Source organism: Mus caroli, unplaced genomic scaffold (assembly GCF_978045245.1).
Source record: "Mus caroli unplaced genomic scaffold, Mus_caroli_1 scaffold_18, whole genome shotgun sequence".
Taxonomy (NCBI): Eukaryota; Metazoa; Chordata; class Mammalia; order Rodentia; family Muridae; genus Mus; species Mus caroli.
In genome coordinates, this window is record NW_028227273.1 from 80,878,948 (window position 1) to 80,895,752 (window position 16,805).

Genomic DNA, 16,805 nt, shown 5'->3' on the forward strand with positions numbered 1-16,805 from the left:
GTAGACCAGGCTGGCCTTGAATTCAGAAATCCACCTGCCTCTGCATCCCACCGCCCGGCTAATAGGCAACATTCTTACTAAATTCCAAGCCCAGGGTTGGCTCAAGGACTACCTAGGACATTGGTGAAGGCCAGGAAGCAAAGTTCAATTTCGCTTAGGTATTTGGCAAGTCACTGCCAAATAAAACAATACTGAAAGAAAGCACACAGATCCATTTGCAAGGACCAGTTTGGAACATTCATTATATGGGACGCCATGGTTCCAGTAGAATAAGTTTCAATGAACTTTTTGCCTCAGGACTGGGTCCAGGTTTCTAGTCCTGTCCTGCCAGTCACCATTGGGGTGGATGTAGCAGGGTAGGTCGAGGAACACCCTCATAGAAGCAGGGGAAAGGAGGGTGTGATAACAGTGTTTCCAGGAGGTAGGGAACCTGGAAAGGGGTTAACAATTTAAATGTAAATGAAGAAAATATACAAAAATTAAAAAAAAAAAAAGATGACTTCTGTAGTGTCCCCATAACTGTTTCAGTAATCTTCAGGTGTTGGCCATTAGCCTGTGTGGCCTAAGCTCACATTCCCTAAGCCTCTATGTTGCTTCCAGTTTACCACAACGCCCTGGCTGGTCACATATCAGTTTCCAGAGAGACCTCTGTCTTCTAACCCACGATCTCAACAGATCCTTCTTATCACTGCAGTCCAAGCATGTACACTCAAACTTTTGGTGGTGGTTGGGGGGGGCGTGGCTGGTTTTAGATCATGTAATGTTCAGAATCTCTGCTAGCAGCCACTGCCATTCATGGTATTTATATTTTTGTTCACTTTATTGATCTATTTGTTCTGCTGTGTGCTCTAAGAAGACAACAACAAGGATTATGTAAATACTTGCTATTAACAGCTATACTAAATATGCTCCATATGCAGTATGCAGATGTTCAGCAGAGCTGAGAGAGGTGCCAAGTCAGGAGACCCTGATATGTGGAAGGAGCAGATGAGAGGTCAGAGATACACCAAGCAGAAGGGGGAGGAAGGAGCCATAAGGGCAGTTGAGAGAAAACAGGTCAACTGCCCTAAGATCCTAAAAACAAAGCAGACCGATTTGGTCTCCATCCTATGGAAGCTCAAGCTAAGACAAAACACAGTGCCAACAAGCCAACCCCAGATCTCCTAGGTTCTCACATCCCTCAGGGCAGAGAGGGGTGGTTTCAAACTCCTTTGGCTCTTGTCACCCTCATCAGCATTTGATGCTGAAGCTGCCATAACCTGTTCTGAAAAGCCCTTGAGTCGCCTAAGGTTCCCTGGCATTTCCTTTCCTTCTCCCAATGACTGAAGGGCATGGCTAAGTCCTGGAAGACATCTTTCACAGGCTCATACGCATGTGCTATGCCTACCAACAGCTGCTTTTGCTAGGCTAGCTCACTGGCTCACAGAACTGTAGACTTTGCTCCTGCCTTCTCAAGAAAAACGGCGTCCCCTTAGTGCTTGTAGAACACAAATCATCTTACTGTGGCCTTGAATTCTCAGCTCACCTGGAGGATTCTCTTTCCCTATCCCAGGCAGGATCCTGCCTCCTGAGCCTCCCCATGATGGAGACCCTTCCCCTTTCCCTCTACCACCTCAAGAGAGCCCACTGTACCAATAATGTCTTATAAGGTCATTCAATCAACCCCCCACAACACCTGTGTTCATTTCCCACACCATTAATGGTTATAGGCGACCATGGGCTTTTTCTGACTTTCTGTTCCACAAGCTGCCCTGTATGCGATTTCCTGGTATCACAGGGTGAGTGGGGGCAGTACCAGCTGTATACAGCTTAAACAGTTATGGCAATCTGAAGACTGTCATTTAGTTCCAATTTCTGTGAATAAAAAGGTAAAAATACTTCGTATAGGAACATAATCACATGAAACTTTAGGAGTATTTCTTCTGCCAACTCACACTTTGCTGTATTGTATCATAAATTTATAGGTATATGTGTGTCTGAAATCACTCCATTACATAAGACTGCACAGAGGAAATCATAGGTATAGTTTGGCATAAAATGAAGTGGTACAGAGACCAGAGGACACAAGAGGCCAGAGCCATAATATCCCTAATAGGGAGATTATGCATAGGAAGAGATGGTCCTGGGTCAGCACCAATTCTTAGTTTCTAAGGGATGTCTGTACAGAGCTAAAAACCAAAGCAAATTAAAATATAGAAACAGAAACACTAATCCCAATATATACATTTTACATTTCCAAAAAGTTTCCCACATGATCCTTTGACACTCAAACATGCCTTCCCACCCTTAAAGTTCCTTGCCATTTTTACAGGACACTGCTGAGCGTCCTACCTTACCAAGGCACAGTACTCAGAGTCATTCCCTGTTCATTGAAACTTTATATACTTTAACTAGCGACTCCCCAACTCCTCCTTCCATTTCGCCCACACCCTGAGATTTGGACGTTGCTTTGTCTCCTTGTTAAAGCACAGTAGGCATGAGGGTGAGGGCACACACCAGCCCACTGACCAGTTCCAGCTGGTCAGTGTACCTTGTGCCATGACAATAAAACACACGTTTATTCCAGCTATCTTGAGTGGGTTCATATTCTTGACCGTGTATGACCAGGAGACTGTTTAGGCAATGAGCTTATTCGTGAGTATGTTCAGGGAGTCCAGGGACCAGGATGGGGTGGTGAAAGGAGACATGGTCCCAGTGCTCCTTTGGGATGCTGAAGGCATAAAAGGTAGACATGTAGATAGAGGTGACCAAGCTCTCACAAGGGACTCTTGTGAAAATGCCACCCTAGTCTTTAGCTGGTTGGGTCATCAAAGAACACTTTCCCACAGACAGAAAAACAACCAAGGGACAAAGGAAGTAATGATTCAGCAGTTTAATGAAGGAGTGACCGCTGGAAATGGGGAAGAGGAATGCCCGCATCACAAATATAAACCTTGTCAGCACTTTGAAAACAATAGCAAATACACTTAAATAGATACAAAGTTTATTAAAAATAGGCTGCAACTGAAAAACTGTAGAAATGAAAAACAATAGATAACAGTTTGGGTGTTTCCCCACAGTAATGCACACTATTCAACGTCCTCTTATACTATGTTTTCACATCTGACCTCACTGTCCAGGGTTGGCCAAGTCTACTTCACTACAGGTCTTACAAACACACATGCAGAGTTTTCAGGTGGTAGCTGGCTCTTCTGAGCATCTGCCTTCCCATGTACTAGCAACAGCAGGTGACTGCTCTTCTCTAGGATGTATGATTATGACACCCGATGGCTTCCAGTATGCTCCAGTCACAATGAAATTGCACTTCCTAGGCAAGATGAGTATGTAAATCCTTCATAAACTCTCAGGGCCATTCTATTCTCTTACAGAGGAAACAGCAAAGACACGCTTTCAAATAGGATACTGGATTAACATAAAAAATATTTACACTTGCATTTCAACAATTTATCTTACAGCTCTTATTAAAAGTGGTTTTTCAGGTTGCAAATACCTCTGTTCTATTTGAGAGTGTGCATATTTTCCTGATGTACAGGTTTGTAAGAGAATACTATGGTACAGAAAGATCATCTGGACCCACATTAGGGGTTTCTCCTATAGAAAGTGTGCTTGAACTCATAAAATCAGCTTTCACACAAAACAAGCAAACTGAGGTCTGCCTCACTCAACTCAGCTGAGGAATGACAGTGCAAAGTTTAGGAATTAAAATTAAATAAGTCTATTATGCTGAGAAAGCATGTGAGTCAGAGGAGGCATAGCAACACACTCCTTCCTTTCCTGACATTGGATCTACATCACTTTACTAAATGTATACGTTCTGAGACACCTAACTTTTACTGCCACCCATGAGCTCCCACTCTTCTCAGATGTCTCTGCTCATTCCTACATGAATGCTGTTTTACTAGAGAGCCCTAGATCCTTTTCAGCCTTTGAAATATTAGGTAACTTTCTAACATAACTGCTGTCTTTAATTTTCACCAGTGATTAGTCTAATGATGATTTGGTATTTATAAAAATAAAATCCCAAGCCGGGCGTGGTGGCGCACGCCTTTAATCCCAGCACTCGGGAGGCAGAGGCAGGCGGATTTCTGAGTTCGAGGCCAACCTGGTCTACAAAGTGAGTTCCAGGACAGCCAGGGCTATACAGAGAAACCCTGTCTCGAAAAACCAAAAATAAATAAATAAATAAATAAATAAATAAATAAATAAAAATAAATAAATAAAATCCCTAGGCTGAAATCCTCAATTTTTTGAGAAATTTCAAATTTGAATTATTAATTAGTAATTCAATCTCAAACATTTAAAAAGATCAGGAGGCTCACATTTGTCAAAAATGTGTTGTGCACCTTACATAAGAAACTCCATCTAGCCACCTCATACAAATGATAGAAGGTAAAGGAAGCATTTGCCCTGGGCTGAGAGGCCTGACTCCTACAGACAGGGTCCACTATGACACAGTAGTACTCAGACCTGCTCAGCTGTCACTGTCTGGTAACCAAATTGAGTTTAGAGGAAAAAAAAAAAAACAGAAAGATAATTTCTTGGCCTACTGCCCTTGGAATGACAATGAAAGAAGATAGGGTAGAAGAAATACCCCCTCATCTTTACAGCCCTTCATTCTGCCCTATGAGTCCAAGAGTCTCCCCAAAAGCTAACAGAAACAGGTAACTTCATGTGAATCAGATCACAAAGAACTAGATAGGATTTTTCTTGGTAAAGTAAAACACAGTTTCTTGGAATTGAAACATCTCTAATTTGCAACCATTTCAGGTACAGAAAATAAACATCACTTAGAAGTAGCACTGTTCCTTCCTCTTCAGGCTCGCCCCCCACAAAGGCCCTGCCAAGGGCAGACCTACTTGAGTAAAGGTGTCCTCTCTTCTCACTTTGTGTTTAGTTCATTCTTGAGCTCTGTTAATTTAAGAGAAGCTTTCACTTTGTCAGACACATCTTGCTCTTGGGAAAAAAGGTGCTGATGCTCTTTAAATGTCAGATTTTCAGGGGCTCCAGAACTGCCAGGTAAGTCTGCATCTTGGCTGGACAAGAGGAAAACACAAAGATAATGCATCAAAATACAAGTGACCAGCATAAGTAAACTTTCATAAAAATTGTAACATTTCAGTGACACTTATTTATTGTTGCACATTACTGAAGTAATTTTATGTATTGAGGCTGAGAAAAACTATACCAACACTATGGTCTGAACAGAACTTTAAAAGCCAGTCGGAACTCATACAACTAAATGCAAGTTCAAAGAAAAGGGAGAGGACAACAACTTAGGCCCTTAACCATCTGGGCCAAACATTCATTATTAAAACTTAAAAAAAAATCAAGAGAGTAATAAACCATCAAATAATTCCATGTAGAAAGGGGCAAAATATTCTCTTGACAGTGACTTTCGAAAATGAATAAGGGAACCAGAGATTGCTCAGTGGTGATCCAGAGATCATATAAATACTGGGAAGACATGGCAGCCTGCACAGCCATAGAGAGACCCTCTTTCAATGAGTTGGTAGAGTAAAGTGAGGATAATTTCTATCAATCTAAGGCCTCTACATGCACGAACATACATGATGTGTTTGTATGTCTGATGGCACATCCCCACACTAAAAATGGAGAAAAAAATAACAAAGCCAGTGAGTTCAGTTTCAGTAAGCAGGCAAATCTTGCCAGGTAAGCAAGTTTAATTGTGAGGGCAGTTTAAAAGTAGAGAATTTCCACAAACCTTCCCGAGTCTTATACTGAGAGTCAGACAAGCACTGATAAATGCAATTCAATGTTACAAGATCATAGGACCTAAGGCAGTAACACTAAGGGAGGAAGAAGACACCCCTTTTGTAGGATGTGAACATCAGTGGGCATGGGGCCAGCTGCTCACCAGCTAAACCTCTACATCTTTTCCAAGAGGATCAAGCCTAGGGGCCTCTGAAGGCAATATGACTCCTCTGATACAGCTGTGTCTTGGGAAAGGCCCTGGAGAGTCATGGGAAGGGGCCAGGAAGGCAGGAGAGGTGTGCAAGTTAAGGCCACTCAGCCTGGGATTGGAAGTTTAGGGCCTAGGGCATGCTGGTCATCCTGTTCAGGGAGGTGTGGACAGTTGCAGAGTGGCACACCTACAATCCACCTCTTCTCTCAGTCTACTCTGGCTGTTGAGCACCTGCCCTGTGGGTAGGAGGGCTGTGTGTGAGTGTGGTGGGTGTGAGTGCTGTGTGTGTGTGTGGTAGGTTTGGTTGGTGTGAGGGCTGTGTGTGAGTGTGGTGGGTGTGAGTGCTGTGTGTGTGGGTGTGGTAGGTTTGGTTGGTGTGAGGGCTGTGTGTGAGTGTGGTGGGTGTGAGTGCTGTGTGTGTGTGTGTGGTAGGTTTGGTTGGTGTGAGTGCTGTGTGTGAGTGTTGTGGGTGTGATGGCACACTGATGAAGAAGACCTCAGTGAGAGAGCACAAAGTGTCTAACATTTCTATATTTTTTATCTGTTCATTGACTATTGAACCTATAATGTTTTGATGTGTGAGGTTGGATCAGATCCACTTATTGATCAGCCTATTAGCTGTGTAAGAACAATAATGTAGAAACTACAGAACCAATGAGCTGTCATCTGTTATCTGTCTATGATCCAGCTGCTTATAATCACTTACCGACTGACTTATTGGTTGTTTATCTCTCCATATCTACCATCTGCTATTTTGACTCTGCCGCCGGCAGACACCAGGGAGGGGTAGAGATCCCATGTCACATACATCCCTTCATCCACACACAGGACACAGACTTGCATTAATTCCTAGAACTCATACCTCCTCTCTCTGGAACAGGTTAGGGAACCAGAAGCATTTTCCAGAGATTCAAACCAAATGTTCCCCAAAGCCAGCAGCTGTGACCCCTCTCTGAAAACTGCTCCTCTCAATTTCCCAAACTGTCTCCTTTCCTCAATACCTCAATTCCCTTTTCCTGTGACCTAACTCTGAAGTTCAGGAAAGACACAGCAATGAAAGCAAGGAGCAGGCTGGCCTTGCTCTAGGCAGAGGGCATTGTAAAGTGCCATTACCCTGCACATCCATGCATGCAGACTCATTGATAGGCTTGCGTTTAGGGTTTAGGCCCTGTCTGCTTTAGAGCCCATTGGGGCCGGTTGCTAGTTATCTAAGCTTCTGCCACCTAGCCAAGGATCATCCTCCAGTCACAGGAACATGCACCACTCTGTAGGCAGCCAGGTCACTGCTGTCCCCATGGGTCTGGAGGATGTGTGTCTGGGCTTCTGTGCCAGCTTCGTAAAGCTAAGGTACAACCAAGACCATCTGAGAACCAGAATTGGAGTTATAATGCCAAAACTGTTTCCTGTCATTTTGGTCTCTTCAGCTACACACAATACCAACAGCAGATAGATCTATTGGACCTCTTCCAGGCCTGTCACATGAATCTGGCCTTAAAGGCCCTGGCATCCATGTTGAAAATGCACACAGGCTGGACTCTGAGACAGGTGAAATAGATTGCCTTCTTTATTGTCTAGGCTCACTTAGCTGTACCAGTTACTCATAGTTCTACAGAGAGGAATCTGAGGGCTGGCCACCCTTTCTCTGGGATATGAGGCATCTTGTCACTTATGCCCAGCTTTTAACACCTACTTCCTAAAGAGGATTAGTACTATAAACACATCTTTTGTCCTGTGGGCCTGGCACCATGCTGACTCTTGCAAGACACTCATGACCTGTGTTAACCCCATGGCCTCCATCCTCATTACAGCTGGAAGAATGGGAATGGAGCTTTAACCTGACTGGGATTTAGAGCTGGGAACAGACTGGGCTTATGTATGGCTCTGCAATATATGTGAAGATCCTGGACCCCACTATGTCTCCTGAGGTGACAAGTTCAGCCTTTTCCTCCCTGTCCTTGTGACCAACAATCCAGCTACTCTTCCAGGACTGGGCCCAGTCAAGCTCCTGATCCAGGAGGAGTCTCCCCACCAGGCAACTGCCTCCCCTATCAGATAAGATTCAACGGATCTAGGGAAAAGCTGTGTTAAAGCCCCATCCAGGCTCACCACCAACCTCAGAGAGCAAACAGCCTACATAAGGAGAAGAGAAACCTGGTTATGACTGAAGTGTTGCTGAGCACACACACACACAAAAGCACACACATTAAAGCAATGACAATAAGCATATTTCACTGAAGATCCAGTTCCCACACCAGGCCCATCCCTGGCTTCCCCATCTGAGAGCTGAGGTCTCTTTTTAGAAGGTCTTCTCTCAAGTTGTCGAGCTCTAGCTCAAATTTTGGGCCTCATAGATTCTCAGCCATGTGCTTCAGCCCAGGGGATGCATACAGGATAATTAGTAACTTTGCATCAGTGCCTTTTAAATGAATAATTAAAAATGCCAGGTTTAAAGCATGAAAATGACATTTGTGAGTGCCAGACAGCTGTTGGCATTGAGAGAGTCTGCCCACACTCCAGGATGGGACTACAGGGATGGAGAGTGTCTGCTTACACTTTGAGCAGATACTATATGCTACCAAACAAGTGGCAAAGGCCCTTGGTCTAAAAATGACACAAAGCCACTAATTCCTCAATGGGGTCCCCTCTTTAATAGCTTAGAGACTCATCCACAGTCTGTGCCTGCCAGAATGAAGACAGCCACGACAGTCTCCCCAAAAGAACTGCATAGTCTGACTGGAAAGGATAAAGGAAAGCCCACCATATGCACCAACCTGCAGCACCATTAATACATAGTGTTAGCTGCACTGACTCATACTGACCCTGTGGACAGAACATGGCAGGGGCCTGGCAGAGCTCTAGCTTTGCCAAATTTGTATGGTATGGCCAAGAGGACAAACACGGTTGTAATAGCTCCCTAAAGTCTAGTTCTCTGTCCCCTCTGCTTGGGGTCTCCTAGGGAGACAAACTGATGCAATCCTGGGCCAGGTGAGTAAGCTTGCTGTTCCTGTATGGGGTGTGGTCGCAGTGATCTAACAATGTCCTGAGGACAACTGCTAGTACAGCCACAGTGATTTCATAAGTATACACAGCATTCATAAATATAGAAATGTCCACATGGCACTAATATTTTGAGTTTTCTTATTAAAAAAAACATTAAAAATACCAAAGTTTTCCATAGTGTTTATTTGGAGACTAAGATATTAAGCTCAACATGTAACTATTAAAATTATATACAATATTTAGGCCTCTTATTTATATTTCATTTCTTCATAACAAATCTTCCATTATCAAGGAAAAATCCAGACCCAATGTGTGAGCCAACATGAGTTTGCTTTCTGGACTGCATTTCCTGTCACATTATCTGCATTTCTGCTTCTTCAAAAGCACTTCCTGTGTATTTAGGACATTCCGGGAGGTCAGATAGAGAGATACTCCCTTGTCCTTTTTGTCCCTTAATAGCTTGTCTGAGCTGTATCTCTCACCACATATGAATGTGTCACAGTGTTCCCTGGGCAACATACATTTTCACAGGAATGAGCATCCCCTTGGGGTGATACACATGGAAAGATGTTTCCAAAGACTCCAGGGGCTCTTGTACATCGTCAGAACACTGTTAGGCCTCCCTCAAGGCTACACTTCTGTCTTGTATTTAGTCAGAACACTGTTAGGCCTCCCTCAAGGCTACACTGCTGTCTTGACCTTTGTACAGGCAATGCTTGCTCGGGCATAACACTTTGGGTCTCCACAGTGAAGAAGGGTTGAAGATAATGTTGAGAACAGTGCAGAAGATGGAGACCTGGCTTGTAAAATTTCAGAGAGAAGATTAAAGACTTTTTTCAGGGCCATTGATGGTTTGATTATGAAGTTTCTGTGGTTCTTGTTAGCTGGGGCTGAAGAATAAGCTGTGATTAACAAGATACCACAACTTGTAAAGCAAAAACTTTGTGTTACTGGGACTATTGATGCTGATTAGCTGGAGCTAAGCAATTAGTGTTGATTAAGAGGAGACCAGCATCATTGAGGTGACCTCTTCTGGGAAGTGTTTTCTATGAGCACAGAGGCTGTGTTCCAGAGATACCCAAGATTGTACCTTTTGCTGCAGCTGGACTTGGTAATGTATAAGAATCATTCGGGTGGTACTGGTTTTGAAAGCATGAAAGTGTCATGAAAACAGCTGAGGCTTGGCACTGTGAGAGGTCACAGAAGGCCATTGGAGCAGGTATAGCCTCAGCTGTAATTGATGGCTCAGGAAGGAAGGTGTCATGCAAAGGATTTGAGGCTTGGCACCATGAAGAGAGCCTATGAGAGGCTATTGGTGAAGCCTAGTTGGAGTGGAACACCCCACTGCATTGGAGATGTCCGTAACATGGGATGATCACTAAGAACAACAGCGGAAGTGGAGTGGATCAACCTGAGCTTAGAGCTGGAGAAGTGATGTCAGCCCTTAGGAGGAGTACAAAACATCAACTGGAATCCCAGACAGTGAAACAAGTAGCTGTAACATTGAAATTGCCTTGGAGACACAAAGATGTTAAAGCTGCTAGAGCCATGGGATACATGCTGAGGAAAGCTGCTAACAGGGAGTGGAACAAGCCCAGGAGAAAGCAGTTTGTTGCAGTCAACAAAGATGAAAAGGATTGGAGATCTGAAGACCTATTTGACATCAGCCATGGAGATGCAGAGTTTGGAATTTGCCCAGCTGGTTCCCTGTCTTTCTCTGGGGATTACAGTTAAGTGATTAGATGAATCTCAGAAGAGACCTTGAACTTTGGACTTTTAACATTGTTGAGACTGCTATAGACTATGAAGTCTATATAAGTTGGACTAAACGTATTTTGCATTATGCTATGTTTAAGTATGCCCGCCCCCCATAGACTCATGTGTTTGAACAAGTCTATGGGGGCCAGGTAGTGGAATGTGATGGTATGTATATTAATGGAACAGGGAGTGGCACCACTTGGAAGTGTGACCTTGGAATAGGTGTGACCTGGTTGGAGTAGGTGTGTCAATGTGGGTGTGGGCATAAGATACTCACCCTAGTTCCCAGCCTTTGGATGAGGACATAGAACACTCAGCTCAGCTCTGCCTGTACAATGCCTGCCTGGTTACTGCCATGCTCCCACCTTGATGATAATGGACTGAACCTCTCTGAACCTGTAAGCCATCCCCACTTAAATGTTGTTTTCTACAAGTCTTGCCTTGGTCATGGTGTCTGTTCTCAGCAGTAAAACCCTAACTAAGACCAGTGCCAAATGACACTTGCCTACAGGAGAATAGACATGGTCCATGGGTCACACTGGTGAAACCTGGACAGCTGAGGTCAGGTCACAACCATAGTGTCTTTCTATACAGATGAAAACCGACACACCTTCCATACTAGTATTTCTCAGTTGTCTCAGCCCTTTGCTTAGCTGCTTTACATCTAGTGACTGATGAGAGTACACTGGATGATGCTTCTGATCACAGGGGATTCCAGAAACCAGAAATGCCTTAAGCTCCCCGTGGAGGTTTGAAAATGCTTGGCTCAGGGAATGTCACTATTTGGAGATGTAGCCTTGTTGTAGTATGTGTGGCCTTAATGGAGGAAGTGTGTCACTGTGGCTGTGACCTATAAGATCCTTGTGGTAGCTGCCTGAAAGCCAGTTTTCTCCTAACAGCCTTCAGATGAAGATGAAGAACTCTTAGCTCCTCCTGCACCATGTCTGCCTAGAACCTGCAAGCTCCCACTTTGATGATAATGAACTAATCCTCTGAACCTATAAGCCAGAACCAATTTAATGTCTTTATAAGAGTCGTTTGGTTTGTGGTATCCGTTCACAGCAGTAAAACCCGAACTAAGTCACTCCCTATCACAGATTAGATGGTTAGATGAGTGAGGTCTAGCCCATCAAGCTCTTTTTAGAGCATTAACACACTTCTAGTTCAAAGTTCCAAAGTCTTCCATGTTGCTCAAAACAAAACCCACATAAGCACAACCTGGTATGATCAAGTGTCACACTAAGAGTCCACTCCATTGCATCAACTTCTGCATTAGTTACCTTTGTATCTTTGGACAGAAATGCCATGAGCAGAGCAAACTATAAAACAATGAGGCTAGTGGAACTCATGGTCTAGAGGTCACCTGTAACCAGAGGTTAAGTTCAATATCTACAAGGCATGGTGGAAGGAGAAGGAAGCTGAGGGCTCACATCTAGACTCAATTTACAAAGCAGAGTGCACTGGGTGTGGTACAAATATCTAAAACCTCAAACCCCAGCCACAGTGACATTCTTCAGCAAGGCACGCCTCCTACATCTACCCAAACATAGTCACCTACTGAGAACTGAGTACTCAAATGTCCAAGACCATGGAGTAGAGCTTATTCAAAATGACATAGGAATTCAGAAATTCACATCAGTAGCAGAGAGAACCTTCAATGTGTGTCAATAGGTGTTGCTGAAAAGCCAGCAAGTTGCTCTCCATCGAATTTCAAATAAGATGTGGATTAGATAAAAAAGGTAAATAGGCATCTCCAGGGCAAGAAAGCTTTGAACGTCTTTATACCTACAAGGTAACTCCAGATGTGCTGGTCAAGAAAATCACAAGAGGACCCAACCCAAATTCAAACCCTTCAGGCTTCAGGGTAAAAATACCACAAGAACCAATAGGGACAAGGCATTAATCAAACACTCACTCAACAGATGAGATTACACCTAGTCATACCTCATAGACCTACTTGTTAAACAGCTTACATTCTGCAGTTACCTCTTCAACACAATCCTAAATGCTACAATCAAAACAAATAGTATCTTATTTTTTCAGCATGACTTGAAAACACTCAATACCTCTGAAGGTGGTGAGTAGAATCTGGCAGGACTTAGGGAAGTCAGCTAAGTGAGTACAAATAACAAAACAACACAACCCAACTTCTCAACAAGCTAGCAGCAACCTACCTGATGTCAGTGGAAAGATCCTGAGGGTTGATCAGAAGTCTGCAGACTTGAAGGACTGTTGCTCTAAAAGCTCACTTGAGGAATGAGAAGAGTAGCAACTGCAGAGTGATGTGTGGTGTGTGTGTGTGTGTGTGTGTGTGTGTGTGTGTGTGTGTGTTGTTTGGTTACTTTTTTGGAGACAGACTCTTACCATTAAAGTTCTGGCTGTCCTGAAGACCATGTACACCAAGGATTTGGAAGACACAGAAGGACTCTTTCTCCAAGTGTTGGGATATATGGTGTGTAAACCATCTACAAGTGTCTTTAAATCTCTAACTGTGAAGATTTTTAAAGTCTCCTTTAGCTTGCCTTAGTGATGTTGGTTCTTGAGGCAATACAGCAAGCACTGAGGACAGAAAAGAATATACTTTGAGGGTTGTCCAGATGGGTCAGAATGGAAAGGAACACACTGATGATGTGAGCTTAGTTCCAAAGAAACCGTGAATATTCAGAAACAAATATAGTCAAATTTTACCCTTTGTCATATTCAGTAAGGATATCAAATCATGGATTAAACTATTTTCAGTGTGGTTATCCTACACAATCCTAAGGCTGATTCCTGTGAACCAGTCTTGTGGAACAGACAGTAATAAACAGCACATCAAAAAGCCTTCAGAGCAGGAAAGCACTGGCTGCCCTTGCAAAGGATCTGGGTGAGTATCCCAGCACCCAAAAGTCAACACACAGACATCTCCAACTCCAGTTCTAGGGTACCTGACTCTCACGTGACCTTTCTGGTCATTGTGTACATACACACAGCGCACACACACATGTAGGAAAACCAATCATACACACAATTAAAAAACATACATCTAAAAAAAAATCCTTCAGAGCAGACAAACTGATTCATGCTACCCAAGTGGCCACACTGACACTTGTGACTTGAGACAGTGGCCACCTTTGCTCTTATGACTTGGGAGAGCACCTATATCAACTAACCCTCATGACAAGAGAGAGTGGACCTACTAATCCTTTTGACCTAAGAGAATGGCCACACCAAAACAGGTGTCCTGAGACTTTAAATTAAATTCAAAACTGCAAATATTAGCACTCAGTGGTTTTCTCAAAAATTCATTTTGTGGTGCCTTCAATAAATAAAAGCAAAATATAATCCCAACCTGACCCAACATAAATTCATTCCTGGAGACATTCTGACATGTACACCAACAGAGAAGTGATAGGGTTAGTACTGTAGCCTGGTACCAAACAATAAGCCTGCCCAATCTGAAGATATTCGTGGACAAGCCAACTTCTTTCTTCTGGAACATTCACAATTGAGCTAAGGCCATCTCATTCCACCTCTAAAGCTGCAGTCTGCCTCCTCCTCTCACAAGCACTCTTAATACATGATCACATGACAGCTGCCACACCTTGTGAAATGAGGTTGTTCTCAGGGTGGCTGAGAAAGTCCACTTTCTTCTGCAAGAACAAAATGACTGAAGCTGGCTTATGCATGAAGAGGTTAGTTTGGGTCAGTTTTGATATAGAAAGCTGGGGTGACCTCAATGGTCAGCCTTTGTCATCGTCCTATGTGACATCTTAGTTGGATTGTGTGCAGAAAAGAAAGATCCCATGGCAGGATGAGAAGTGAGAGTTATTTGGGAACAGTTTGGCTCTTTTCATGGAAACCAGTTTTTGCTAGACAGGATCCATCTGTATATGACCCAATCATCCTGCAGTAGGCACCACCTCTTTGTGTGTATGTGTGTTTGTGTAGATGGTGTGTGTTGTATGGTGTGGGGTGAATGTGTTTGCATCTGTGTATGTGTGTATGTGCTTGTGTGTGTGTGTGTTCCATGTGTGTAATTGTGTGTATGCCTGTGTGGTATGGGCTGACATGTATTGTTGGTACAAATGTATGTGTGTGTGCATCTCTGTTGTGTGAGTGTTGTGTGTGTTTATTTGCGTTCTCTGTGTATTTGCATATGTGTAGTATGGTGTGTGTGTTCCATATATGTATGCAGGTGTTTGCTTATGTATGCATAAGTGTGTCATGACTGTATGTTCATGTGTGTGCTTTCCTATGTGCTTGTATGTATGAATATGCCTGTGTATGTCATGAGAGTGTGTGCATGTATATGTGTTTGTGTGTATGTGTGTGCTTCTGTGTATCAGTATGAAGAGACAAAATGAAAAGATTAGATACTTTTTTCATTGCTGTCTCCCTTATGACCTCAAGTCAGGTCACTCGCTGAAACACAATTCTGTCATCTCAGCTAGGCTGAGAATCTTGTAAGCTACAGGAATATGCTGATTTACCACTGTCCCTCAGTGTAGGATTACGGGCACACACAGTCACACTTGGGTGGTCCTAAGAGTTCAAACGTAAGTTTACAGCACAAGGTCCTTGGGGGATGTTCATAATCAAACCACAACAGTGACAGATCTTACGACCCTCAAGCATGCTATCTTGAAGGAGGATCCTTCCTTGTTAAAAGCACTGGAGAATAGCAGACACAAGGACACTTGACATCCCTTTCCTCCTGAGATCTAGGAAGGAAGCCACACATAAGGCTAGTCTTCTCATTGAAGAGAGGTCAGTTTTGGGTTCTGTTTCTCCAAGTCTGCAGATGTCGCCAATACCCTACCCAGTCATGTCTGACAAAGCCACATGGAAACCAATGTGTAATGGAATCCTAGTCTATTGCATCTTTCTCCTTCACTCTATCTTTTTTTATAGAATGGACATTTGCTAGAGAAATCATATCCTTTGTGTAATGACACATCCCACACTGTTTAGATGTGGCTGATTGTTTCTTCCTCAGCATTCTTGCCTGGAGATATAACTGTATGCAGGTCCTCTGGTAGCAATAGGACATGAGCTGTGACAGCTCTACCTCTCTGTATGGCACACATTCTCAAAGATGACACTGTCAGCCCCAGCTACATCCACAGAGGAATTCATCTCTTTTCCTGTATAGGATGGCACAGTAAGTGTCCACCCCGCTGGGTGTGGTGGCCCATGCCTTTAATCCCAGCACTCCTGAGTCAGAGGCAAGTGGATTTCTGAGTTCGAGGACAGCCCGGTCTAAAAAGTAAGTTCCAGGACAGCCAAGGCTATACAGAGAAACACTGTCGGCTATACAGAGAAACACTGTCTCCAGAAGAAAAAAAAAAGTATCCACCACATTGGATGGGACAAAAATCAAAGGAAACCCGCCATCCTTTACATCCTTTGCAAATGATGTAGCTGACTCAAAGCAAACACTCACATGTGGCTAGCTGGTCAATCAGTCTACAGGACAGAGCAAAACATTACTTCTGACAATCTCAGGTGTAGATTATCATTTTCTGGTTCCAGTTCAACTATCCTTTCTTCTTTAACCTACAACCAAAGATCCAAAAGGAAAAACCATCAATGCAGCACCTACCTGCACATACTGAAATACCATGAATGAACAGAGTGCAAGAAGGGATAGGAACCCTCTCAGCAAGGAGAAGGTCAACTGTCAACTGTCAACTGTCAGGTTGCTCAGTCTCCTTCACATACTACAGAGACAAACAAGCTGGCCTTAGCAAGGACTGGTGTGCTATACACCCACATCCCATGGCTCTAAGCCCCTGTCAGCATCAGCCCCAAGGACTACAAGGGGTGCAAGTCTTACAATCCAGACTCTTTATCCTTTGGTCAGTAAGATGTCAGTCAGCCTAGCTGGGAAGCAGAGAGTTTTTAGAGAGGTCCATAGAAACATGACAGCTCTAAAAAATCAAAACCAGACCCATACAAAGCCAAGTGTGTGTTTGTATGTGTGTGTGTGTTTTGTGTGTGTGCATGTATGTTTGCCTTGAGTGTGTATAGATGCTCATAAGACATCAGTAGTCTTGGAAGTTCAAGGAGAGAAAGGATTTTATATGAAGATGAGATAGTGGGGAATGGTTGGATGTAGGAAGGAAGATAGAGCATGGTGGGA

General features: G+C 43.5%; 1 long non-coding RNA gene across 2 annotated transcripts; it reads right to left on the minus strand.

Annotated features, from left to right (window-relative positions):
- Positions 1–2,899: 2,899 nt before the first annotated feature.
- On the minus strand, positions 2,900–16,334 carry LOC147000546 (uncharacterized). 2 transcript variants are annotated; one of them, XR_015045853.1, is made up of 3 exons: positions 16,266–16,334; positions 4,857–5,033; positions 2,900–3,307 (listed from the first exon to the last, which is right to left on the minus strand). It is a non-coding gene; the product is annotated as an uncharacterized LOC147000546 (long non-coding RNA). The 2 variants fall into 2 exon arrangements; XR_015045854.1 differs by having other exon boundaries at positions 2,900–3,361.
- Positions 16,335–16,805: the final 471 nt, after the last annotated feature.